This window comes from Cavia porcellus, unplaced genomic scaffold (assembly GCF_034190915.1).
Source record: "Cavia porcellus strain 051 isolate PalLab524CR breed Dunkin Hartley unplaced genomic scaffold, mCavPor4.1 scaffold_23, whole genome shotgun sequence".
Classification (NCBI taxonomy): Eukaryota; Metazoa; Chordata; class Mammalia; order Rodentia; family Caviidae; genus Cavia; species Cavia porcellus.
Window position 1 is genome coordinate 10,630,333 of NW_026947506.1, and position 25,183 is coordinate 10,655,515.

At 49.9% G+C, this 25,183-nt stretch overlaps 2 long non-coding RNA genes across 5 annotated transcripts; both read right to left on the reverse strand.

Annotated features, from left to right (window-relative positions):
- Positions 1-246: 246 nt before the first annotated feature.
- On the reverse strand, positions 247-19,802 carry LOC134472430 (uncharacterized). Of its 4 annotated transcripts, XR_010042240.1 has the most exons (7): positions 7,881-9,392; positions 7,647-7,749; positions 6,563-6,732; positions 3,806-5,012; positions 3,254-3,340; positions 983-1,178; positions 247-811 (listed from the first exon to the last, which is right to left on the reverse strand). It is a non-coding gene; the product is annotated as an uncharacterized LOC134472430 (long non-coding RNA). The 4 variants fall into 4 exon arrangements; XR_010042241.1 differs by lacking the exon at positions 7,881-9,392 and adding an exon at positions 14,845-19,802 and having other exon boundaries at positions 3,806-6,732; XR_010042242.1 differs by lacking the exon at positions 7,881-9,392 and adding an exon at positions 9,415-14,825 and having other exon boundaries at positions 3,806-6,732.
- A 299-nt stretch (positions 19,803-20,101) lies between these two features.
- LOC111755715 (uncharacterized) lies at positions 20,102-24,641 on the reverse strand. Its single transcript, XR_002790263.2, has 6 exons — positions 24,150-24,641; positions 23,512-23,646; positions 21,929-22,112; positions 21,451-21,626; positions 21,074-21,304; positions 20,102-20,867 (listed from the first exon to the last, which is right to left on the reverse strand). It is a non-coding gene; the product is annotated as an uncharacterized LOC111755715 (long non-coding RNA).
- Between the last annotated feature and the right edge of the window lie 542 nt (positions 24,642-25,183).

Consider the following 25,183-nt stretch of genomic DNA (forward strand, 5'->3'; position numbering starts at 1 on the left):
TTGTCCCCTGAAAAAATCAGCAGTGGGACCCCTCTGCGCCTCCCCTGTTGGAAGCAGGAGGACTCTCACCAGGAGTCAAGTGATGCAGAAAGCACCCTTCAGGCACAGCTTCCATCTCCCACCCCCTGACCTTTACTGTGCAGTTCTCCCCTGGGGACAGGGCACAAGCCTGCTGTCCCACACAGTGAGAAGATGACGCAAACCAACAGAAAGAAGCACAGTCACACACCAGGAGAAGATGCAGGATTGTCTGGGTTTGCTAACACATGTTGGTGGTGCACGGCCCACATCACACCTGCACCGTGGGCTGTGCACACCTATCCCCAGGGATTACACGACGCTGGGGAAAGCCTCCGTGTCTCTGCAACAAGACAGGCTTTGGGGTCCCCTGGGAAGGTGACACTGTACCACCAGTCTCTCAATGCACATGGGTCATCTTCAAGAAAGGAGTTTCCAGGTCATAACAGAGCACCCTGGGAGGTTTAAATGTTTGATTTACCAAAGCCGAGTGGCAGGTTCTCAGAACAAAGAGTGACTCTTTTTTTTTTTTTTTTTTTTTTTTTTGTCTTTTTCCTTTTTATCGGTACCGGGCATCAAACTCACAACTGCCTGCATGTAAGGCAGGCGGCTTATGCCGCTGAGCTAAATCCCCAGCCCCTCAAAGAGTGACTCTTGATGATGTGACAAAACTGTAAAAGCACTGAAATAAAGATCCACCCATGCCAACCGTGGCTCCTTCCTCTGGGAAGATCTGAATTATTCCTCAGAAGATTCCAGGTCTTCAGGACGAAGCCTTGTGTGAACAGCTGAACTTGAGATGGAGAAAAGCAACAGGGAAATCTTCAGATGGAGAAAAAGAAAATTCCCACAGCAAAGAGAACAAAAGAGACAGTGTCCCCAAGCCCTTGCCCTGCGTTTCTCATGCACATGCGCCTGGCTCCCAGGACCCGCAACCCGGGCCTCTGCACCCTCATCCACACACCCAGCTGCCTTGCCCAGCTGGCCTGCAGAAGTCCCCCAGCAGCCTGCTCTGGGTGGACTTCGCAGCCATCCCGGGGATGCTCCAGTGGGAAGGTTCTAAAGCCACAGGGTCACAGGGCCCACTGGGTGTCCCGTTCCAGGAACCAGCTTCCAGGAAGGAGCTGGGCTCAAGCTGGCTCTGGCTTCCTCAGGGTCCCCTGGAAGATAAAAATAAACATGCATTAATCCTGAGAATTTTTTGTGGAATTATGAAAATAGTCTGTTGTAAAATGCATCCAGATGTCAGCCAAGGCCGAGTCGATTGGAATAACAGCTCCGAGTCCAATCAGCAGAGGTCGGCTGGGCAGGCTGGGGAGGAAACCTCCAGAATGCCCGGTCAGGGGATGAGGAGGGAGCCGGAGGCCCCGGGCTGCTCTACCGGACATAATTGCGTAAATCAGCTACAAAAAGAATTCATGGATCAACACAGACTTTTTTTTAAAAGATTAATTTTTTCACAGCTAGGGGCAGGTTTACAGGAGACCAAAACAAAAAGAGCCATTTGATAATGAGAAGGAACTTTGAAAGAGCAACGATTTTTTAAGCTTCCTCTTGACTTAACCCTTATTAATTTTTTATTATCAGTTAAAAAAAAAATTGAAAGCCAGGGATTTAGCTCAGCAGCATAAGCTCCTTCCTGGCAAGCGGTAGGTTGTGAGTCTGATCCCTAGTACCAAAAAAAAAAAAATTTTTTGAAAGACCCTTAAATTTGCTTCCTGTTGATTCACAAGTCCAGTCCTTCCAAGATGTGTGTGTCGGGATTCTTTGGAGCACTTACTGTTAACTTTGGAGCACTAACTGTTAACACCTGTGAGAGTAATCTCCATGTCCATCTGTGGGACATCGGCTGAATAAATCACACAGGGACACACACACACACACACACCTGGACAGTAGACAAAACTCGTGTAGAGGGTGAGGGCGCTGGAGAGCTGCTGAGAGCCCTCTGGCCTGTAGCAAATGTGGAAAGCAAAGACCAGGGCTTGGAACAACCCAGGTCTGGCCACTGTGACCCTTTACTCCATCAGCCAGTGTTTCTGGGTCCATGCAGGGAAATTCTGGGAAGAAACCAAGGTCTTTGAAGGCCACCTCGGAGAGGTGGGTGCTTATGCTTTGTGAGCTCAGTTTTCCTGGAATGTTGGAATGTTTTACTCTAAGCATGTATTGCTTTTGTAAAACATTACTAGTTTAAGAGAGCAGGAGAGGGTCAGGGAAAGGATGAGGGGTCTGAGGAAGAGGAAGCCATCAGCCCTGGAAATCTCACTTTAGGGGTGTGGGGAGGACCTCTGTGGAGTCACCCACAGACCCTAGCAGCACCATGCAGTGCTGGGCCACTAGCTCAGTTCCCTGAGCATTCTGACCACAAGCCACAGCACACTGGCATGATGAAGACTGCACCCCAAAATCTGCCTTCTTAAAAGGAGAGGCAGACAGAGCAGATTGGAAGCTTTCTGCTTCCAACATAGAGCCTCACTGCCTGCTGCTGGGATCCACTGGCAGCCATAGGCCTTGCACATTATGGATGGATACAGCATCCCACTTCCCAGGGTCATCTCGAGCTCATGAAGGGCTCACATCACCTAGACACAGCCCCCCGATATTCTGCAGTAGGCCAGGTGCCTGCCCTCTGGACCCACAACTCCTCCCCACGGTCAAGTGGGGTCCTGTGACTCAGGTCAGGGAAAGATTTCCCCAGAAGACACAGGAAGTGTTATAGTTTAGTGCCCAGAAGAAATCCAGATTCAGGAACCCCTTCAAAGTGAATCTAGAGGTGCATAAAGCTGGACAACTGGAGAAAATGTGCATAGAAACTATAATGCAATGGAGCATTGGGAACCTGAAGGCGAGGTAAGAGCAGCAGACTCAAAACAAGAAGCCAAGGACTTGGAATAGCTTGGTTTTGTGACTGCCTTGGGGGGGGGGTGCTCTTTTAAATTTTTATTGATATATTTGTACCACATAATGATTACATCCATGTTGGGGAGCTACTGCATGCACATAACCATCACCAACTGAATTCTTTTAAATTCCCCTCCCCTGCCCATCCCTCCAGCCCAGCACAGGGCTGGGATGGGAACGCCCTTCCTGTATGGGACAGGCTGTGGGACATGGCTGGGCTGGGGGGCTGGGGTCTGAGGGCCACCGTCCCACTGGGACCTTAGTGATCCCCACTAGGCAGTTAGCATCTTGCATGTTGGTTTGAAAGAACTCTTCACATGGTCATGACACTGACCTCTGCCACACGTACCCAAGTCAGCATGTATCTGGCTGCCTGCGCACTAGCCAGGCACGAGCGAGGCCTGGAGTTCACTGTCCAACACTGTCAGAAATAAAAAAAGTACCAAGATCAGCTTATTTTATTTTTTTTATTATGACGTTTTCCACTCTGAAGAGCAATTCTTTTTTGCAGGATAGTAAATTCTGTCAAATTTTCCTTTAAAGTGTCTGACTTTAAGATTCCAGTTTGAGAAGCCTCCCCATGACAAGATGACATAATCATCGTCTGCCATTTCCTTCCAGCATTTTTATGGCTTTGTTATCTTGGGTTTAATTAACTTGATAAAGATCTCAATTTTGGCTGCAAGTGTTTTTGCCAGATTCGAACCACTGGAGGTGGCGTGGGTCTGGTTCCCACCGTGCGCTCCTGCAAAGCCCTCCTAGCGCATGGTGACCACCGAGGACAGGTCACAGCCACTCCATCACTGAAGCAGTGCCCTGCGCTGCCACCACCGCCACTGCCACAGCCATAACATGACTTCATCTTTCCAGAATGTCCGAGGCTTACCTCGCATTTCTCAATTCCAGGCACAACTTGGCATCTCGTGTTTTAAGTCACACCGGCGTCCACCCGGCACCGAACGTATATGTCCTGGGGAGAGTACTAGAGTTTTATGTTTTAAGCATGACTTTTTTATTAAGTTTTTATCAGGTTTTTTCCATCTCCGCCAGAAGAAAATTTGGAAGTTTTCTTTCTTTCTGCAATAGTTTCTGGAACAGTTTCAGTAAAATAACGATCAGTCCCCTAAGTTTCGGCTGCACGCCCTGTGTTACGGTAATGAGGTTCTAGGCGGTGTGCAGCGGTAGCTCGGATGCTCTGTGACAGAAGCCGGCTGCAAAAGCCTTCCTGACTCTCCGAGGTGCACCCGCTTGACCCTGGCCACTGGTATAATTCTGTTCCCTGAGAGAACCCGCAACCTCCCACAGCCTGTTGCTCTGCAAATCCCACACGCCTTTGCTCTAGTCGCCTCATTCACCTCCCTCCCCTTCCAGGACCCCACCTCGGGGCTGCACACTGACGTCACCCTCCGTTCCCCTCTCCGTGAAGGGTTCCTGTTGTGCTGTGTCGGCACCTGGCGGTTCCAGCCAACGCTGGCTCACAGGAATCTCCAGGAGACCCCATCTGCTCATCACTGGTTCTGTGCCATTTTGGTAACTATCACCTGCCTTTCCACTGGATGGCACTGGGCAGCAGCGGTCACCATGGTTTTTATCTCACCTCATAGACACTCAGGAAAGAGGACTTGCAGAGCTGCTTCAGAAAGTGGTGAGAACATGGGGTAAGTGTGCGTAAAGAGAGGAGTGCTCTGTAGAGAATTCATGGCAACGTACTTTTTACTGCAAGGCTCTGCTCTGTTTAAACATGCACCATGCAATTCCACCACACCCGCATCTCCTTGTTCATGGCTCTCCACTCAGGCTCCCTGCATGAGACGCCACCCCACCTGGCACAGGTGCCCCTGGGGAGAGACCCACAGCTCCGCCACCCTCACCGCTGTGGCTCCACCCCACCCCAGAGCCCAAGTGTTCCCTTTCCTATTTCATAGCATTCTTATTCTCTTGCCTCTGTCTCGAAGACACCAACCAGATGTTTTCTAAAACATCCTTCCCTTTCCTGCAGAGAAGATCTGTTCTTTCTCCATGTCCTGCAGATGATATGTAGTTTTCCTTGAGCTGCAGAATCATTCCAAGGGACTTCCCTTTCATGTCTGCTCCTACTTGGAAGAGGAAACGTGTAACCCACTTGGCGCTGCCGACCGACACTGGATATCGTCCGTCCTAGGCTCAGCAGACAGAGAATCTGCCGGCACCTTGACCTTGGGCTTGAGAAGTATTTTTACGTCCATTTGTATAAGCCACTCCCTCTATGGTATTTTGGTAGTGCAGGCAAGGGGACCAACTCCTTTCTTTCCTCCTCTCGCTTTTCTCTTTTTACAAATAATAATAAGCATGCTATGGCCTTGAAGGGCTCTCTCTGCACAAAATAGTATCATTCTGCAAGACAGCACCTTCCCATCTACTCTGCAGGACCAGTGCTGCTACCATCAGGCCCGTTCAACAATCTGCCCAGGAGGGCCAGTGACTTAGCAGAGGCCACAGCAAGCACCCGGCAAATATGGAATTCAGCCCAGCTGTCATGTCCCGTGGTCTGGCCCTGCCCCTGCCCCTCTGTGATGCAGGCTGAAAAGAGGCATCTCAGACTGGAGCCCAGGGACAGGATGTGGGCAGCAGGATGGGGCAGCGCCACTCCCCTCTGCCCCTCCAGGATGCTGCAAGCTCAGGCAAGGCTCTCCCCACTCTCCTGGCTATGCCTTCCCCTTTCCGCCCTCCCCTCTGGGCCAGAGCCCCTGCCAGCACCAGTGGCAGCCAACACAGGGAGTGTCCCCCTATGGTACTGTCCGCACAGTCAATGTCCTTCCCACCTCAAACCTGGTGGGGTGCACAGGACAGAGAGCATGGACCCCAGAGGGCTGGGGGGCAGAACTGAGCACTATTTCTGTCTGACCTAGAACCTGTGCTCTCCTTCTGCTATTGGCCCATTTCCTGGGGTTTGGACATGTTCCCATGAGTCCCTCAGGAGCGTGTGCTGGAAGCCTGGCCTCTAAGCAGGACCTCTAAGAGTTACAGTGCAAGCTGCGCTCAGAGGGCCTAGTGTTATTCTCAAGGGACCTGGTCAGTGGCTATGAGAGCAGGTTATCATCCACAGGACAAGATGGGCCCCTCTGCACTCTCCAGCTTCCTGTCTTACCATTACCCACTCCCCGCTCTGTCTCTCTCGTGCTCCCATCATGATGCCATCGATCAGTCATGGGGTGAAGCAGCTGCCAGGGCCCCTGCACCACAGGCCAGGAAAGCAGGGCCACCTTGTCTTGTACTCTCAGCCTTCAAATCTGAGCTAAGCAAACCTTTCTTCCTTGAAAAGTATCCAGCCTCAAACACTTTGTTAGAGCAACGAAGACAAGTCACCAATATGTAAAGGAAGTGTAACAGGTCAGTAGCTGATAGGGAGGGGCAGGAAGGGAGCCCTGGAACCCGGGAGCAGAGTCCAGATAATGTCTGTCAGCACGAGCCACTAGCCATCATGGACTTCCGATAGCACAGCGTGTCCTGCTAGTGCTCTGGGAAGCCCTGGCCCAGGGTCCTCCGGGGGTCCCGTCTGTGGCTGTGAAGAGAACCCAGCCCCCTTTGTGGGAAGGATGTGTGAGATTTCAGCAGCTGTGTGGAAAAGCCAAGCAGCCTCCAAAGGGCATACGGTGAAGGTTACCTTCTTTGTGGCTTCCTTGTCATAAACACTTATAGCGATGGTTTCCATCTAGAATGTTCCCAGAAGTCCAGAAGTGTGTTCAGAGGTGGGGCTTCTAGAAGGTGACTGGATCGTGGGTGTGTAACATTCACCGGTGGTCACCCATCAGTGAGTCAGGCAGAGTGGTCTGGCTGGAGGTGATCATAGGTGTGTGATTTGCTTTTGTCTTTTTGAGACAGGGTCTCACTATGCAGGTTGGCCTTGCCTTGAACTCACTTTATAGCCCAGGCTGGTCTCGAACTCCCAACAATCCTCCTGCCTCAGCCTCCCTAGTGCTGGGATTACAGGCGTGAGGCACCACGCCCAGCTCAAGAGTATGCTTTTATCCCCAACTCCTCCCTTCCTTCTCCGCTTCCTGGCGGCCATGGGTTGAGCAGCTCTCTGCCGCCAAGCCCCCTGCCAGGCCATTTCTGCCTGGGAGCCAGCACACTACAGACTGTGAAATGTGATCCAAAATAAACCTCTCCTGATTTCAGTTTCTGGTGCTGGGAATTTTGTCCCCGTGATGAAAGAATGGCTAATACAACCAGATTTGGCAAGGTACAAAGCTTGCCTCTGGATTTTCTGTCAGAATCACAGAGGCCAGAGACAGAGGGCCCACTGGAACCCCAGGTCCTCCCTCACTGGACGGTTATAATCGGGGCACCCTCCGTACAAGGTGGCCCTGCAGAATTCTTCTTGTCTCAAACTTGACATGAACTGCTGCCTTTACTTTTGCTAGGCCTGGTCTTTTTCTTACTGCATATGAAATGGGTTGTTGTTTTTCCAGATTTTGGAGGAAGAGGCTAGAAATAACAAGAAACAATTCCATGAACTGCAAGAACATGCCACAGTCATTTAGGGAGTGTGGTCCCTGAGAGCCCTCAGCGCCTCCCCTCCCTTCTTCCCTTCCTGATGGCAGAGTTTCCTGCTGTTAGTCACTTGCTCAATGTTTTACCCCTTAAGCATTCTCCCTCCCCTGGATCCCTCCTTGGAGAAAGGCCCATCTACTGGCCTCCACTTTACCAGCAGAAAGGACCACCATGGGTATCCCCAAGACTCCTACCTTGGCATGGGACATTCCCTTGAGGCTAAAATTCCGCAATCGGGGAACTTGGAGGGGTCCACTTGTCCTTGAAGAACTAAATACAGGAACTGTCCTGTTGCCCCTGAAAAGCAGTCAGCAGAATACCCAAAGTACCGGTCAGCATAGGTAAGGTTTTGCTCTAGTAACAAGCAGTCCCCAAATATCTGCCTTAAAACAACAAAGATTTATATTTTGCTCATGCTGCATACTCACTTGAGGTTAGCTAAGGAACTCTGCAAAGATTCTACTCACTGGGCCAGAAAACAAGCAGAACATGAGGAGCCTCACACTGTGGACCATAGCTCTGGCCTGGAGGGGAAGCAGAATTTCCACTCAAAACTCATTGGCAGGAGTCGTCACCTGGCTCTGCCCACACAAGGACACTGAGAAGTGCAGTCCCACCATGCCACAGGGAAGGCGATCAGCGTTGGTGACACTGCCTCCAGCCACCTCTGCCCCTGCAGTCTCTGGCCCCAGGACCAGGGAGGCCTGTGTTCCCAGACAGCCCCCGCCAAGGCAGGAGAGGATGATGGGGCCCTCCAGGAGAGGAGGGCAGAGAAACCCTCTTTCACCTTAGAGGAGGCCCAAGACCACGTGAGGATTTTAGCTTTCCTTTCTGTTTGCTTCCTGCGTTTACAATCTTGCTTTTCTACTTCAGTTACACTCGCCACAGCCAATTAGCTTAAGGACTGACGCTAACTTCGCAGATGAAAAAAATTAGCAAGTGTGAATTATATAATTATATCTTGATGAAACCACTCAGGAATCATGGGCAGAACCGAGTTGATTTTCCCCGTTCGGGGGAGTCAATGTTTTCCAGGGCAATCTACACTGAGCAGGCTGCACCCCAGCAGACAGCAAGAACTCCCCAGTTCGTTTCCTCTCAGTTACACTGGGGAGCCAGGCTACACATCTCTAGATCTCTTTTGTTCTGAAACGTTATAAATGTGAATTATTAAGGAAAAGCAATTTTTTACTGCTGCCATTGCCAAGAACAGTCCCATCTTCTCAGCCTGGCTGTCCTGGAGCTGCTCAGAGAAAGTCCCCGGCCCTCTCCCTCAGTGCTCCTGCCCAGGGAGGACCTGGTCCCACCTGAATGTGTCCACCACCTCCAGGTGAAACCCCGGTGCTCCCGTCCCCAGATGCACTCCCTGAGCCCACACCGGTGTTTCTCACAGATGTTTCAAATTAAACTGCCCCAGAATCGATGGCTTCTCTCCCCGCAGCCTGGTCCCTCCAGGTCGTCCTCAGGACGCCAGCTGCTTGCACTCAAGACCACAGCTATTGTGAACACCTCCTTCTTGCTCATCCAGCCCAGTCCTCCCTGCAGTGGTCAGCCCATAGCTGCCCCGCCACCCCACTGTCCACCACCGCCCCACAAATGAACTGGGCCATGAATCTCCTGGGCACCTGCGGCTGTGCTTGCTGGTCTCTAAGCCTCCTCTGTCCCTCCTGGAGACTCACCGGCTGCATCCTTAATTTAAGGCGTTCGAGGACACTCAGACCACTGTCTCCCGTCCCCTGTACACACTTCCTGCCATGTCTCCCGCCACACCTCCCCTCCCCTCTGAAGGATCCAGACTTCTGATTCCTCTGCTGCCTGTCCTGTGACCCCTCCGTCCCCTCCTGTCCTTCTGCCAGGCGTGTTTTCCTTCCACTTCTCTACCCAGCTTGTGCCTGACCTCCCTACCCTCTCCAAAGCCTGCTGAACGGCCACTTCCTCCTGGGGGCTTCCCGGCTGACTCACGTTGCTCAGGCCCCTTCCGCAAGCTCGTCTCATTCTCCTACATCACCGATCTGCTCTTAATTACACAACTGTTACCATGCGTGCTCACGTGCTGCCACGCTGAGCCGCGGGCTGCAGAGGGCAGGGAACAGGCCTGCCGTGCCTGCGCTCTTCCCAGCCTTCCCTCCCCACCCCCATCAGCACAGGCTTCGGCCCATAATGAGCACCAGGGAATATCTGTATATGGAGTAAGTGTACCCAGACTAGCGCCTTGAAGGCTTTCTAAATTCATTCAACTTGTTCCCCTCACCCACCCAAAATGCAAAGTGACACATGCATGCAGCTGTGGATTACAATGCAATTTGTAAATGGTAAACTCAACTCCATCAATAGGGGACTGCTGGAGCAAACTGTGACAGGGCCACATGAAGAGAGCTACTCGGTGTCGAGGAAGCAGGTCCTTGTGAGTCGTCGCATAGTGAATACAAGATGAGGCTTTTGTCTAAAGGAGGCAGGACACCTATGCATGCGCCTGTTTTAGTTTAAAAAAATGAAAGGAAAACAAAATCGAACTTTAAAATAGGTGGAAAAAACAGAAAATAAACAAGAGACAGGAACAGAAGCTAAACGCTCTAAACACACTTGCTTTATAGTTTTGAATTTGAAATCTCATAGCTATGCTATATGATTATAAAGTAAAGTTAAACCAAGATGGAAAAAAAATCCTTGCAAATAGAAACAAACAAACAAACAAACAAAAAAAAAGCCCAGGGACTTAGCTCAGCAGCATAAACACCTGCCTGGCCAAGTGCAAAATCGTGAGTTTGATTCCCAGTACCAAAAAAAAAGAAAAGAAAAGGAACAAAAAAATGAACCTAACTATGTGTCAGGTTGGTAATTACCTGCATAGAGAAAAATTATTTTACGTAACTCTAAACCACAGAAGCGGAGAAGTTCACCTCTCATGGAGTATTTCATCAGGATAAAAAGAATACAACATTTTAAAAAGTACCCGAGTCTTACTTTTTATTCAAAATAAGTGTTGTTATAAAACTTTATTTTTATTTTATTAAAAATAAAAAAACTACAGACACATCAATGTTATTAGAAATCAAGAACTTCTGGAATGAACATAAAATCAACATAAAATTGTTTTAAGTAATCATATTTGACTTAGAAACAGAAGAGTATGAATTAATAAGGCATTATTCTCCTTCAAATAAAAAGGAGTGTGTACTTTCTAGCCCAGTGAAACACATTTTCTTTGATTTCCAAAACAAACAAACAAACAAAAAAAAAAACACCTAGAGCTAGGGGTGTTGGCATACACTGTAATCCCAGCCCTCAGGAGGCTGAGGCAGGAGGACTGCCACAAGTTCAAGGCCAGCCTGGGCTATGTAGTGAGTCTGAAAGGATTCTCTCTCACCAAGCATGGGACAGCTAAAGCATCAGAAAGAAAAAACCTGCAATGAGTTCAAAAACATCAAAGAAGTTAGAATCCCTAAGTGCGTGGTAACAGAAAGACCACACACCAAATCATTATTCCCAAAACTAATTGAAAGGAAAAAGCACCGACCTGGGCTCTTACACAAACTGTCTTTGGGAAACTGATCAGGTCAAAAGCTGTTTCTAAGGAAAACTCTAGGTAACAAATGAGGAACAAAATCGCCATCTCCCAAGCCCAGTAAACAGTGACAACGACGGTGACCCCACGAGCAGCTGGCAAACTCATTAGGCAGAAGTGGAAGAGTGACTTTCCACGGGGAGCCTGCACACCCACGCAGGACAGGAGCCCGCCGCCCCATGCCCTGGAGATGCAGCAGCTAACAGGGACATTTCCTCCAGAACAAACCTAGGCTGATCCAACCCCCTAACCGATCACATTTCACACAGAGCAAGACAGAAGAACCAGACCCCGGCAGGTGGGACTCGGATCCACAGCGGGGAAATTCCACGGAGCACCCTCCAGTTTCTTAAATAATAAACAAGAGGAGCGAGGAGAGAGAACTGTGTGTGTGTGTGTGTGTGCGTGCGTGCACCACATAAGCTTTGCAGTCTTTTACTTCTTGTTTTATTCAAATTGGAAAATAATCAGGGAAATTCGAGCACTGGCTAAATATTAGGTGATATTATGGGATCTTCTCATATTCCTAGTGTGATAATGCTAAACTGCTGTTAATACCTTTCTCTTAGAGATGTGTAGTTCAGCATTAATGGACGCAAAGGTATAACATCTGAATTTTCTTTTGCATTTTTCAGGGAGGAGGATTAAGGCAAAGACAGAGTGAGCTACAGGTGAAACAAGAAAATAAATGTGGCCAAGTGTTTAAGTTGTTTCCCTAAATACCTACTTTCCACAGATACGAATAAATTACTGATTTTACAGCAGTTTTGTGACAATAGCGAGCTTTAAATTTAAGGTTAAAGAATCCCCTAAATCTTGTTCTTGCACCTCTTATCTCCAGGGCAATGGTCAGGCAAAACCAACAGCCCCTCTCCCCACTCCTAGGGCTCTTCTGGGAAAGCAGCTCATCTGAGCAGCCCTCTGCCCCCACCCCACCCAGGCCAGGAGCCACCCCACGGCTTGCAGGGATCTTCACCTCCAGGCACATCTCAAGAGCACACGGCAGCGTCTTCTGCTCCTTTTCCTGACCTTTTCTCGTGGTCTTTTCTTTCCTGCCACTGCTCCGTGCTCTTTCTTCTTTTTTGCTCCTTTTCTTAGCCTTTGATTGGAGATTCAACTCCAGTCCTCACATTAGAAAGGTGCAGATACCTCTCCCTGCTCCTTCCTGCAAAGCCACCTCTCTCCTCTCCTCTGAGAATTCGCAGCCTAGTCTTTCCCTGCAGGACTGCTGCCTTGGGAGGATGGTTGAGATGGTCTTTCACAGACCTCAGCTAACCTGAGATCACTACAACCACAGAGATCACAGACAACAGGAAGGTCAGATGCCCCGTCTGTCCAGTGCCACCAGGACTATGGGTGCTGAAAGGCAGTAGCACATTCATGATGAAGACACTACTGGCCAGGCTGCCCTGTCTGTGGTGGCCTGTCACGTGAGAGACACAGGATGGTACGACAGGGCCAGCCTGAGCGTGGGATCACAGAGGTGTTGGTTGGAAGCCAAGCCAGTCTCCTGGCTCCTACAACTTAATTCATTCCACGATTCTGAGAAAGACAGCCACGTTCATGTGTGTGCAGGACAGATGAGTGTGGTCCTGTTAGTCACCAGATGCACAGTTCGCAAACAAGAACAAAATTTTGCCAAATGCTTCTGTTTGCGAACCAAATTGTTCACTGAACCAATGTACCACTGTACTTCCTGAGCCACCAGTTCTCTGTGCCCTGAGCTTGGGGACCCTCGGCACAGGCTTGCTGTGGAGCGTCACATACAAGCTCCGGACCCATCTGTGGACCCCCAGTGGGTTCCTTGTGAATTCCAAATGGGTTACTTTGGCAGCTGAAGTGAATTTTCTGGAACATCATGTCCATGCTCACAGCAAACAGCTTGTTCATCTTCTCATCTTGTTCCAGAAGCTTCTCTTTATCTCTCCGAGTTTCCGGCCTAGCCCTCCAGGCTCCTTCCAAGTTTAGGGCCTTGCTTTGAGTCAGCGGCCTGGTCACTGCTCTCTATTAGGCCCGGGAGAGGGGGAGGTCTGGCAGGGCCACCGCGTCGTCCTTGCTGGCACAGAGGAGGAAGGACAGTTCTCCGCTCATCTGGAAATGATGAACTACTTCCTGCCATGGCCCAGCAACTTACTATTAATGATCTGGGGCTGGTATCCCCTGTCTGCTCTCGGGCTTGTTCATCTTTCCTGTGTGGACACGTTACATGCAGTGTAGGATCCTGCTCGGTCCAGGGCTTCTGTCCCTATCTTAAAAGCCTGAAGGCTTGGAGCAGGCCCCAAGAGTATAGGTTGCCAAGGGGACTCCATGGGACCCCCAGAAGTATCTGGGGCAGAGGAAAGTGGAGATAACCTAAGCTGAGGGTCAACCATGGACCAGAAAAGAAATGCACAAGTTCCTTAACATTTTCTTGTCCCCGAAGTCCTCAGGGAAGTCCCAGGAAGAAGATGAGGTGGGCAGGACTGTGACATTTGGAGAAGAAGAAACTAATGTTCAGAGAGAATAAAAAGTGATGCTGGGTCACATAGCCAGTAAATGTTTCAGCTGAGATTTCAACACAATGGGCTTGACTCCAACCACTATTTGTAACCACTGTATGACACACTCCTAAACAAAGCCAGCATATGTAGAAGCTAAACAATCTAATTGGAGTTATGTATATATATGAGCAATTATGGGTGTAATATATACAAAATTCATGATTTCACAGGAGGCCATGATCAGGGGAGAACACAAAGAAGGTTTTTTGAACTATATGCTAGGTTTGTGAATGTTCATTTTGTGTTACTTTTTTTTTTATCCAATGTACGTGAGAAAAGCTAATATCTTCTTTGAAACCTGAAGAGATACATACACAGAACAATTGTATTCATCAAAAATAAGATGCATGTAAGCCCGCTTGTTGGGAATCCTGTGCCAAATATGATACTAGGTGCTGTTACATATAAAAGGGAATAGAAAAAGGTTCCTGCCTGCTCAGTACAGTAAGGACCCTTCTCAAAGCCATGTAAGGAGTATCTATCATCTCTCTGCAGAGAGCATCTGGCCTCTGTCCTATTTTAGAATTGTTCTCTATTCTAGAGGAAGGATCCTCAGAAAAAGATGTGACTTGTCCTCTCCCAGGGCTGCACTGTGCAGGCCCGAGGTCTGAGGCCCGCTATTAGGATAGTCCACCCTGTCATCCTGGCACGAGGTGGGGAGGAGCTGTGTCCCTGTTTCCTGAATCCTTTGCAGAGGAGCAGAAAAGCAAGCCTCAGGATGACCACTTCCAAAGGTAGATGGGACAGTGGGATCACAGGCCTTCGGGCAGTTCACTGACATGTTCAGATCTACAGGTGCCCTCCTGGCTACCTGTTGGAAGTACAGGACTTTGAGGCAGGCACAGCCCACCCAGAAGAGCCCTGAAACTCTCCAGACAGGTGCCAACAGCTGTGGCATCAGAGTATGGCTGCCTTTCCATATCCCCATCTTCAGTGCCTGTGGCATTCAGCAACCACTGGCCTGGGCATGCTCCTAACTCACCTTTCCACATCTGGGTACCTAGGTTCCTGCCATGGCAGAAGTTGCATGCGGCCCCGGAAGCTGCCGGCAGGCCCCCGGAAGTTGTATGCTGCCAGGAAGTGAGGTCGAGAAGAGGTGGGCGGGCTCTCCACCCTCAGTGCTGGCTCACTCCTGCCCCCCTGGCTCTAGGGCAGGTGAGGGTATGGGGTGAGGTAGGACATCCAGATTCCTCTAGGCAGTTTCCCTGCAGCCTCCTGGGGCCTACCAACATGGAACCTAATCCAGTGCCCTTTTCATGGAGTAAATCCTCACAGAACAGTGCTCACCTGTCCTGGAGTCAGTTACTTTTTTCTTCTTCTGGGCGGTCTTTGCTGTGGCACACAACGCAGTGCTTCCTGGGTTTTTCCATCATGTAATCTGCCAAAGGCAGAAGCAGCTGCAGATAGTGAATCTTAATCTTCCTGGAATCCAGGCCATCCACAGAGTTTCTGAAAGGCACCTGAGGCCCACACTCAAGAGTATCACTGCCAGAAGAGCATCTTGGCGTCTTATTTTTGTCAGATAATTCTGGTTTACTTTTTAATAACTCAAACTGGAGAGACAGACAGACTTGGGTAATCATTTTACAGCAGCCGTGCTGCCAAGCCAGTGGGGTGTGACGGCTTCCCAGAATCATATCTACCCAAAATTAATCTGCCCCAAATTAAGGGAAGTTTAGATGTCAGCAAGCTGGAGCCGTTCACAGAACAAGTAATGCTCTGACCTTTGGCAAAGAAAACTAGAAGTTGGTCCTTTTCCATTTTTTTTCTCTTAGTTTTACAAGGGCCACAGTCCATTCTACGGATCTCAAACTAATCCTCACTTATCGTGAAACAGAGCAAGCATCGGCCACATGGTGGATGGCCACCATAGCTGTCCACTTACTGCAGGGCTGGACATTGTGTCAGATACTGGAGGCCATCAGAGATGAGTAAGAGCAACATGCTCCTTCTGAGACCTGGCAGCTCAGTGAGAAATGGAGCGAAAGATAAGATGGACCGTAATGTAGATGACAAATTACGGACATCTATAGAAAATGACTTCCAAGACTTGGAAAAGCTCTTGGAGGAAATGGAATTCAAGCTGAGCTATTCAGCAGAGACAGCGAGTTTGGGGAAATCACTTGCATAGAAATGTGCAAGAAATTTTTAAAAGGATAACCCAGTGTTGTAAAAGTGTGGGATGTTGAAATATTGGAATGATTACTCTTGTACATTTTTCTTAAATGTTCCAAACTATGATACATTTACAAATGTCATTATGGCACACAGTAATAGTTGCTTTTTAAAGTGCTGGGGATTGGAGCCAAGATTTTAACACAAGCTTAGGCAAACATGCTATCACTGAGCTACATCCCTAACTCCAAACCCACAACTAGCATCATTTAGATTGGTCTGTTTGCAGAAGATCCAACAGTGCTAGGTGTTATTTGTCTACAGCAAGGTGAAGGGTGTAGTTCATGGCCAGAATAGAGGCCCCAAAGGGTCACAGATATGCAGGTCCATCTATTGTCCTGGTCACCATTTTTAGTGCATGGTTACATAATAGCTGCTGCCCTGCCATGGACTGTGTCCATATCTCAAGATGGAAAAGAGTAAGGAGGTGGGGGCAAAGACAGGCTAAACACACTACCTGCAATGTCTGATGATCAAAAACCATTTTTTGCTTTAAGGCCCACCTATTTACTCGTGTTTCTATCTAAACAGCCAGAGTACATGTTGACCTGAGAGTTCTGTAGATAAAGAAATAGAGGAGGACACCGTGAGAGCAGCTGTCTGTTAGCAATTAGTCCTTCTGCCAGAGCACCATTTATTGACTTTGATGGCTTGTGGTAGACGCCTTAATTGCCTAGTACTGGTTACTACAGTTCTGGATTTCTTCTGCTGCTACACACTGGAAGGCTGCTTCCCTCCCGCTAAAACCCAAGCAGATGCAGCGCCTGCCTGCAGCTATGGAGGGACAGCAGAGGGCACATGTGTGGCTCCCAGATGACAGGTTTAGCAGCAGGTCTGACCTGACCCGCAGCCCTGCCCTCCATGCCGCAGCGCCTAGGAGGTTCGGGGTCCAGATGGAGCTGAGACGTGGAGTGACAGCTCCGTACTGGATACAGCACTTGAGCAATAAATAAATCTTTGTTCCATTAAGCCATTAGGATACTCTGGTTTCTCTTCAGATTGTATAAATCTTTCACCCTTCACTCTTAAGCCATTAGGATTTGGGATTTGTCTGCTGTTATCCTAAACCTAGTCTAACCTGACAAAGTGATAGGCAATTAATGTTACATTCGTCTGTTTGTTTCATATGTAAGTGGGGATATAGTAAAATGTATACATTTCATAACCATAAGAGTTAAAAACATAAACGATCTACCTTTTTAACAGTGCACTTCTAGGATGATGGTTCAGATGTAGAGATAGTCTACAAGTATGTGAGGAAGCACAGGTAAATGTCCTGGAGTTAAAGGGGCTCTTTGAAGGGGACCTGAAAGGAAATGAGCCCCGTGAAGGAAGGTCCTTGTCAACTGGAGACCACTATGCAAGACAGAGTGGCTGGCTTCCTTGACTCTTATCAGCCCTAGCAAAATAATGGTTTTCTTCTTCCTGATTTTTGAACTATTTCAGACTTACAAAATGTTGTAACAATGGTACAAAGAATTCCCTTCAACTTCACTCCAACCACCCTTACCTGCTTTTGCTCCTGGTGATCTGGAAGATTCTTTTGCTCCTGTGCAAATTCATCCTTCTTTACTTACGTGCAGAGTGTTGGAGCTCTTTCCTCTACGACATCTTCATCCACATCCTTTCTCCTGCTGAACTCATGAGCACCTGCGGCTTCAGTCACACACAGGTGACAGGTGATTTGTCCAGCACATGCCTGGAGCCCAACCATGCTTCTCATTCCATTCCATTCCTGGCAATTCCACTCCAATGTGTCTGGCAATATGCAGCTGTTAGACTTCACATCAGCTCCTAAATATCTCAGGTTTCCTCACACCAAGGTCCCAAACAGAACTTACAGTCTTCCCCACAGGTGGTCTTCCTGTCTCCTGGTGTTTTTTCCTTCACTAACGTTACTCTGTCCATCTAGGAGCCATCAGTGATCTGGATCTTGTCCTGTTTACCACCTCTGCCCCCCACCTTCAACATCCCTGACACGTGTCCCTTTACTAGGGAACCCTGTCCTGACACACCTAGGCCTGCCCCTCTGCCTCACCACGTTGATCAGGTGTAATTTCATAAATTACCTATTGTGACACCATTTCCATCTCCCTGACTGGACCATAAGCTCACTGAGGGGAGCACTGCTCTTTGATCCTGGGGGTCACTGCCTCCTGCCTCCTCACGTCGTCCCAGTCCATGCTCAGCAGGATCTGTCAAATGCACAAGCAGCTTCCAAGCCATGACCTGCTCCTGAAGCCCAGATCCCCCCCCCACCCCCGTCTCTGGTGGATCCCTGGAGGAAAGGAGGATCAACTGGCTTCTTCTCACTGAGTCATTGTTAGGTATCCTCAAAAGGTGTCTTCACAAGTTCAAGCCAGAACTTCTACATTACCAATATTCTGGAAACTGAGGCCCTCTGATTCGGTCAAAGCGAACTTATCCTTGCCCAGGCTCATGGTGGGCATAGCAGAACCAGACACACTTGGAGAATGAGGACTCAGAGGAGTGCACAGCAGATGGATTTGCTCTGGCTTGGGCTGGAAGGAAAAATAGGTGCTTTCCCCTGGGAGTCTCTCAGGACCAAACATAGCTGAGACTTAACACTGCCTGGAGCCTGATAGCCAATTTCATGGAGACCGTGAGTAGAGAGGTGACCCCTAGGGCCTGGCCATTGTCCCACCAAATCTGTCTTGGGCTCAGACCCTGCCCTCTCTGCCTGTGGTTCTTAGTTCAGCTCCCAAGGTGCTTCCTCCAGGGCTCTTGGAGCCAGTTCAGCAGGGACAGACCTTGGGCTCCATGAGGACTGACACACACCTACTGTTCCCCTTGCTGACTGGACCCACGAGTCACGGGCTCCTAAGGGATCAGTGTCCTCTGAAATGGAGCTGGGTACTCTGCTGACCTCCCACCTAGCACAACAGCACCTGAGGGTCCGCAGGAAGTGGGGCTCTCACTACCTAGCCCTTCCGTTCCTTCACAGGTAATATCGTGGAAAGGGAGGTGAAGCTTTCTCTGGAACTCTCGCCAGCTGGCATTTTCTTTGGAAATGTAAAACACATTTTTAATCATGCAGAGGTTGTGCTCGGTAGTTTGCTATTTTATACACAGATTTTTGCAGATCAAATGCCTTAGAAGAGCCAAGCAGACCCCGGCAGGAAAAGGCCCAATGGTTGGCAGAAATGACAGCCCCAGATGACAATGGGAGGAGGCTGGCAGCAATGCCCAGGCCTCTGAGGCCTCCATAGACTCAGGAGGGGTTAACCATCCATCATGATCAGCTAAACTTCTGGGAATTTACGATTCCATCAAAGGTTGCTCGACTCCGTGGAACTTCAGACAACATGTGCTGTGTCCAGATGTGTCCTTTCGGCCACACTGTTGGAGGGAGCAGACCACACTGTCCTTAGCGTCCTGTCCATGCTGCAGGGGTGGTCAGCACCAGGGGCAGGGCCCTGACCTGCCCCACAGATGCCAGCATTCCCAGGTGCTCCGGGAGGGCTCAGTGGTGACATTGTGGAGGAGCAACCAGTCAGTGTGGCTCCTGCAAGGGCTGATGTGACATATGTGGGGACTCAGTTGACTGGCAGAGATAATCATTGGTTCCCTCCTGCACATAGAGTACAGTAATCTAATGCCAGGGGAGTACAGGGCATCAAACTGACTTCCTGCAAATGTCCAGGGAAGTGACCTCTGCTGCCCTGCACTGCCACCTGGCTCCCTGCTTGAGGACTTGACTAACTGGTGTCTGGCAGGTTTGGGAAAGAGCTGCAGGACTGGTGACACCAGTGACACTGTGTCTGGCCCACGCAGCCCCACCTCAGCACAGCACTGAGAGCCCCCCACTAGGCAGGTTGCCAGAGGATGTCTGCTTTATTTCTGTAATCCCCTTTGAAGGTTCTGGCTCCAGTCAGTCTTGGGGCCAATCAGAGCGTCCTCCTTTCTCATGCCTCAAGTCCCCCAAGGGGCTCCCCTCCTCTGAGCCCTCCCAAGTCCCAGCTACACCTGGCAACCAGTTAGAGCTGCACAGGCACAGCTGTGCCAGCCTTGTGATTCTCGGGTGGCTCCAAAAGGGTCCCCATGGCCTCACTGTTCCCAGCTATAGCGCTGGGAGGCAACACACAGACTCTGAGTGGGTGGCCTGGTTCAGTCCGCTGCCCCTGGATAACCTGCCGTGTCCATGGCGGAGCAGGAACTGTCAGGGGACCTATCAGTGCGGGTTCAAATGTGCAGCACAAATGTGGACGTCCCCGACAGTGGAGGGGCATTTGAGACCCTCTGTTTCATCTGCCATAGTTCTGTGAACCAAACACTACTCAGAAAACCAGGGAGTTAGCTCAGCGGCACAACACCTGCCTGGCAAGCGTGAAGTCCTGAGTTTGATTCCTGGTACCAAAAAAAAGAACTGAGTCTGTTAATCAAAAAATAACCCTACAACAGGAGGGGAGTCAGGTGGCAGGCATGAAGCAAGACGAGCTGGGAACTCCGGGAAAGTGGACGGGGATTTCTGGGGGAGGAATTATTCCATGTCTACAATCACGGGTTTTACATCTTATAAAAATTCAGTCATGTGACCTCTTGATGTCATTCACACACATTGTAAGTATTTGAAAAATACTGAAAAGTAGCTGAAAATGGAGTCCCCAAAACAAAGCTATTATCAACATTTTGGTGCAGGTGTTTTTATAAATAGCAAGACTGGGATTATTCTGAATAAGCCATTTCATACCCCACCGTTTTTTCAAGCTTGGCATTGTGCAATGAACATCTTTTCATGTCTTTTTTTTTTTTTTTTTTTTTTTGTACCAGAGATCGAACTCAGGACCTCGGGCTTGCCAGGCAGGCACTTATGCCACTGAGCTATATCCCCGGGCCCCCATGTCTTTTTTTTTTTTTTAACAGTAATAGGTATCACAGTATATTTCATTGTCTTTATAATAGTTGTTCTTTCAATCACGTATATCAAAATAAAATGAAATACAGAACATTATAGAACTTATCAAAACAGAATATTGAATAGAGCAGTACCATTAATCAGAATAAAGCAGAACAGTAATAAAAATACTTGCCTTCAAAGAAATGGTAGAAGAAAATCTCCCTTATTTGCTATGGTCAACCTCCCAGGAGATGCTCAGATTTCTGGTTCCCATTTGCTAACGGGGAGACAGAGGATGGGGTTAGGGGAAGTGGGATGTTTGACTCTAGGCCATGCACCAGTAGGTTCACTATTGCTTAGCAGGGAGGCAGGCTGGTTGCTTGGTTTCCCAGCACCCTAAGTTCCAACATGGTGTGGATCTCAGGAGACACTGGTGGTTCTCCCCCTGGAGGGGCCATAGTCTGTCACACCACAGCCACTTACCAGAGAGGTGAGCTGCTTGCTCGGTGTCCCAGGGTCCTAAGTTCCAACATGGCGCAGATCTCAGGAGACACTGGTGGTTCTCCCCTGGAAGGGCCACAGTCTCATCTTTTCATGTCTTAAGCTGGCCCAGCAGCCAGGGAAGGCCTCACACCTCCCTATGCATGTAGCGCCATGCTGTTTAGCAGAGAAGAGGCTCTGATGTCTTCAGAATGTACAATTGCAGTGGATTCGCTGTTCAGGAAACCAGACAGTTGGGATTTGAGCTTTTCGAGCCTGGCATGTGCAGGGCTGCATTCCTCCCCCCGCAGTTGTGAGCCAGTGTGTAGTCCAGGAGTTCTAAGGATCAAGTTAGTTCCTGCGCCCCAAAGCACTCTTACCTTTCCTCCTGCTCAGGAAGGCTCAGCAGAGGGCCAGCAAGTGTGTGTGACACTGCGCGGTGACTCCTTTGCACACCGTAGCAAACTCTGGAATCAGCCCCACTCCCAACTTGGCCTCACCGGCCCTGGCTCCAGGCTGCCCTTGGCTGGACCCAGTGATGGGCCTCATCAGAATCCTGGTGTGGAGAATCACAGTGAGAGGTGACTACAGGGGGACCGAACAGCCAAGTTGATAGAACGCACCCTGGCCAGAGGGCGTTATGTCAGACCCCACAGCCGATGGGGCCTCTGGATTCAATCTGGAAGGAGTGGACTCTCCTGGGAGAGCTGGCTCTCCTTGAGGCCATGCAGTCACAAGCGCCAGCCCACCATGACCCCTGCCAAGATCTTTGCTTCCCCAAAGTGGAGAGGAAAGAGGGCTTAAAACTTTACATGTCAAAAAATGTATTTCTAAACTCCAGCTCTCCTGCCAACTTACCAGAGTGTTTATCTTAGAGAGTTTATCTCATCAGACCATGCTGGGAGTAAAATCCATGCTCGGAGAACCAGTTCTATCACGATGCTTATTGACCCGCCGCACAACTGGGTCAAGAGCAGCTTCCAGTCAGACCCATCTGACATGAGCAGTCTCACTCCTCTGAGCTCCTGGACATCGCTGGGGCCTGGGAAGGCAGGTGTAGCTCTACAGAGGTGCTCCTTGGTGAGTGGACCCCATCACAGAATCTTGGGGACATTCCAAGTATCTAGGGCTTAGCTAAGGATGCTCAACCAAGCTCTGTCTTCAGGGTAGAGAGGCTGAAAACAGAGAGCTTCCAAGAATGCCCAGACACCACAATAGGAAGTGCCTTTACCACAAGAGACAACCCTTTGTGGTCCATGGATAGAAGCCAGGCCAAGAGGCACAGACACCTGCAGCGCACACAGTGATCACTGTGGTCAGCACACAACAATGGCGCTGAGGTGCTGGGCACCACAAGCGGCTGCCTTCTGCACCCTGAAGAAAAGGACCTCTGATCTGCTCAGCAAGGAGGCCTCCAGGAGCTCCTTGAGCTCTTCCGTGGGGCTACATAGGCCACTAGGGAGCCCCAGACTGCTGCCTGCACAGCAGGAAACCAGTGGCATCATTAGCTGCTTTCTGCTGCTAAGACTGAAGAGCACAGATGGAGCAATTCTAATTCTGACTGTCGAAACTGTGACTCTGAAGGCTGGGAAGGCCACATCATGGTGCCAGCTCTGGTGAGGTCCTCAGCACTGCAGGGAAATATGGCGGCGAGATGGAGCGGGCACGAGGCAGAGGCAGAGCCACTCCCCCAGTAACCCTCCATGCCACTGAGCTGGAGACAGATTAACCAAGAGAACTCTTGATCAGGCAGCTCCCACCAGCATGTGTATGACCCAGGGATCAAGTGTCCAGGCCCTGATTTGGGGAGACACCCGAGCCACAGCACACAGAGCTTAACAAGTGATACACTGAGGGAAAACAGCATGATGTGCAGACCTCATGCTGTGTGGAGGCGCTTCCTGGGGACCATCTGGGGACTGTCCAGGGACCCACATCAAGCAGGCTGGGGAGGCAGGGGACATCACTGCAATCCTACGCCAGGGGCTGCACATGGCGGAGACTTTAGAATACAGAATGCTCATCTCTTCAGGAGATGCTGAGGAGGTGACCTCAGAAAGCACTATGGTATCAACAGATTGCTCTGCAGAGAGGACTCAGACAGGCTGGATGAAATGACAGGAGAAGACGAGGAGCGCAAGGCACCACTGTTGTCCACTTGACCATGGGGAAAACCCGCCATATCCCATGTCAAAGGATATGACTCAGAAAAAGACAAAGTGAGACACAGATAAAGCCAAGGAGTTGATGGGAAACCGATGAAAGTCAAGAAAATAGAATTTTAAAAATTATGACATAGGATTAAACCTTGAAGATTATTAATAAGTAAAATAAATAAAGCTAAAGGAGTTGGGATAAAGTTATTAATGACAACAAACTGAATAATGAAAAATATTTATAAATATACACAAATTACACAGACTGTAATAATAAGAAAATACCTGTGAGCCGGTCGTGGTAGTGCACGCCTGTAATCCCAGCACTTAGGAGGCTGAGGCAGGAGGATCGTTGCAAGTTAGAGACCAGCCTGGGTTACAAAGTGATCTCAAGGCCAGCCTGAACTGCAGAGTGAGACCCTGTCTCAAAAAAAAAAAAAAAAAAAATACCTCTGAGGATGATGTTTTAGAAAAACAAGCCACGACACGTAATATGTTCCTGGCATAGTATGTGACAAAACGAAAGAGGGTTCAGTCCCAGCTTAAAATGCCTGTATACATAAACACGCATGAACACACACATTACACACTCATGGAAGAGCACGTGCATGAGGATGCTCAGGTGTGCACACGAGACTGGAAGGGAAAATATCCAAACGTGGACATTGGTCAGCTCTGGGTGTCTGTGAGTGACTTTAAAAGGCTTGTGCTTTTTCCAGCTTCCTGCAAGGACTCAGTATTCTAGTTCCCAGAGGAAAAATATTTTCCAAAAGATAAAAACGTCCGTGGTGTAATGGAGAGGTCGCGCGCTGGCCTAGCATGTGCAAGGCCCTGCCTGAGTTCACCTGCAGCACTGGAAAACAAGAGAGAGATGTCTGTGGGGAAAGCAGGCTTTGCGTGTGGTTCTAAAGCTGCTCTGTTACCTGATTAGATGTCAGAGAAGCAGCGTTACGTCTCAATGATGTCCTTCCTCTTCCTCAAGGATACAATGTCCAGTCATTCTCATTCACTGGACACTGACCACACGACAGTTCACACCGCATTCGTGCCCAGACACAGGGGATTCACAAAGGCAGTGCAGCCTCGTTCTCTTAGGGGTTGGGCTGTGGCGGGGAGAAACACACAGTAAACAGAGTCCTGCATGGGTGCCGGGGAGGAGAGGAACAGCAGAAGGCACAGCTGGTTCTGCGCAGCTGCAGTGGACTAGATCAACACAGGAGGGGCAAAGACCCGAAGGGGTGAAGGCGCCATCCTGTGGGCACCTGAGGGAAAGCACCGGGAACCGCCCCCAGCTCCTGGGACAGTAGGGTCCGGAGCTCCGGGACCTGGCCGGGTGGCGCCTTCCGGGCACCATCAGGTCCAGGGGCTCCTGGCACGGTGGTGACCAAGCTCCAGCGGGCAGAGCCACAGCAGGGTCTGGTGAAATGGGTGAAGGTCGGCGTGCAAAACCCAGGAGCCAAGAAAGAAGAGCGGCTGAGCCGCAGGGAGGACCGGTACCCAGCTGGAGAAGCAAGAGGGGCAGCGGGACCTGCGGGCAGGGACTGGCACGTGCAGTGTGTCCAGAGCTGCTGCTCCTCCGAAGGCTCCTCACAAAGCTCTGCTGACCTGGGCTGCTCAGGTGGTCCTGATGACTGGAGCCGAGGATCATTCGCTGTCATTCGAAGCAAAGAGGCAAAGCCAAGGTGGGCCATGGGCATCTCAGTAGCCAGAGCTCAGCCCAGCGCAGACTCCAGGAGCAGGCAGGTCGCATCTCCAGGCCAGGGGCGTGGTTGGGCTGAGATTTAGCCAGGTGACGCTGGCCTCGCTGAATCCCAGGCAGCAGTCTTCCCAACAGTCCTCTGTGAATGGCTCCTAAGAGTGACTGCACAAGGGAGCTGGCCTGAAGCGGCAGCCACAGATCTTACTGAGAGCTTTAGGAACACGCAGGTGGGCACCGGCCAGGTGGGGAAGCGGACAG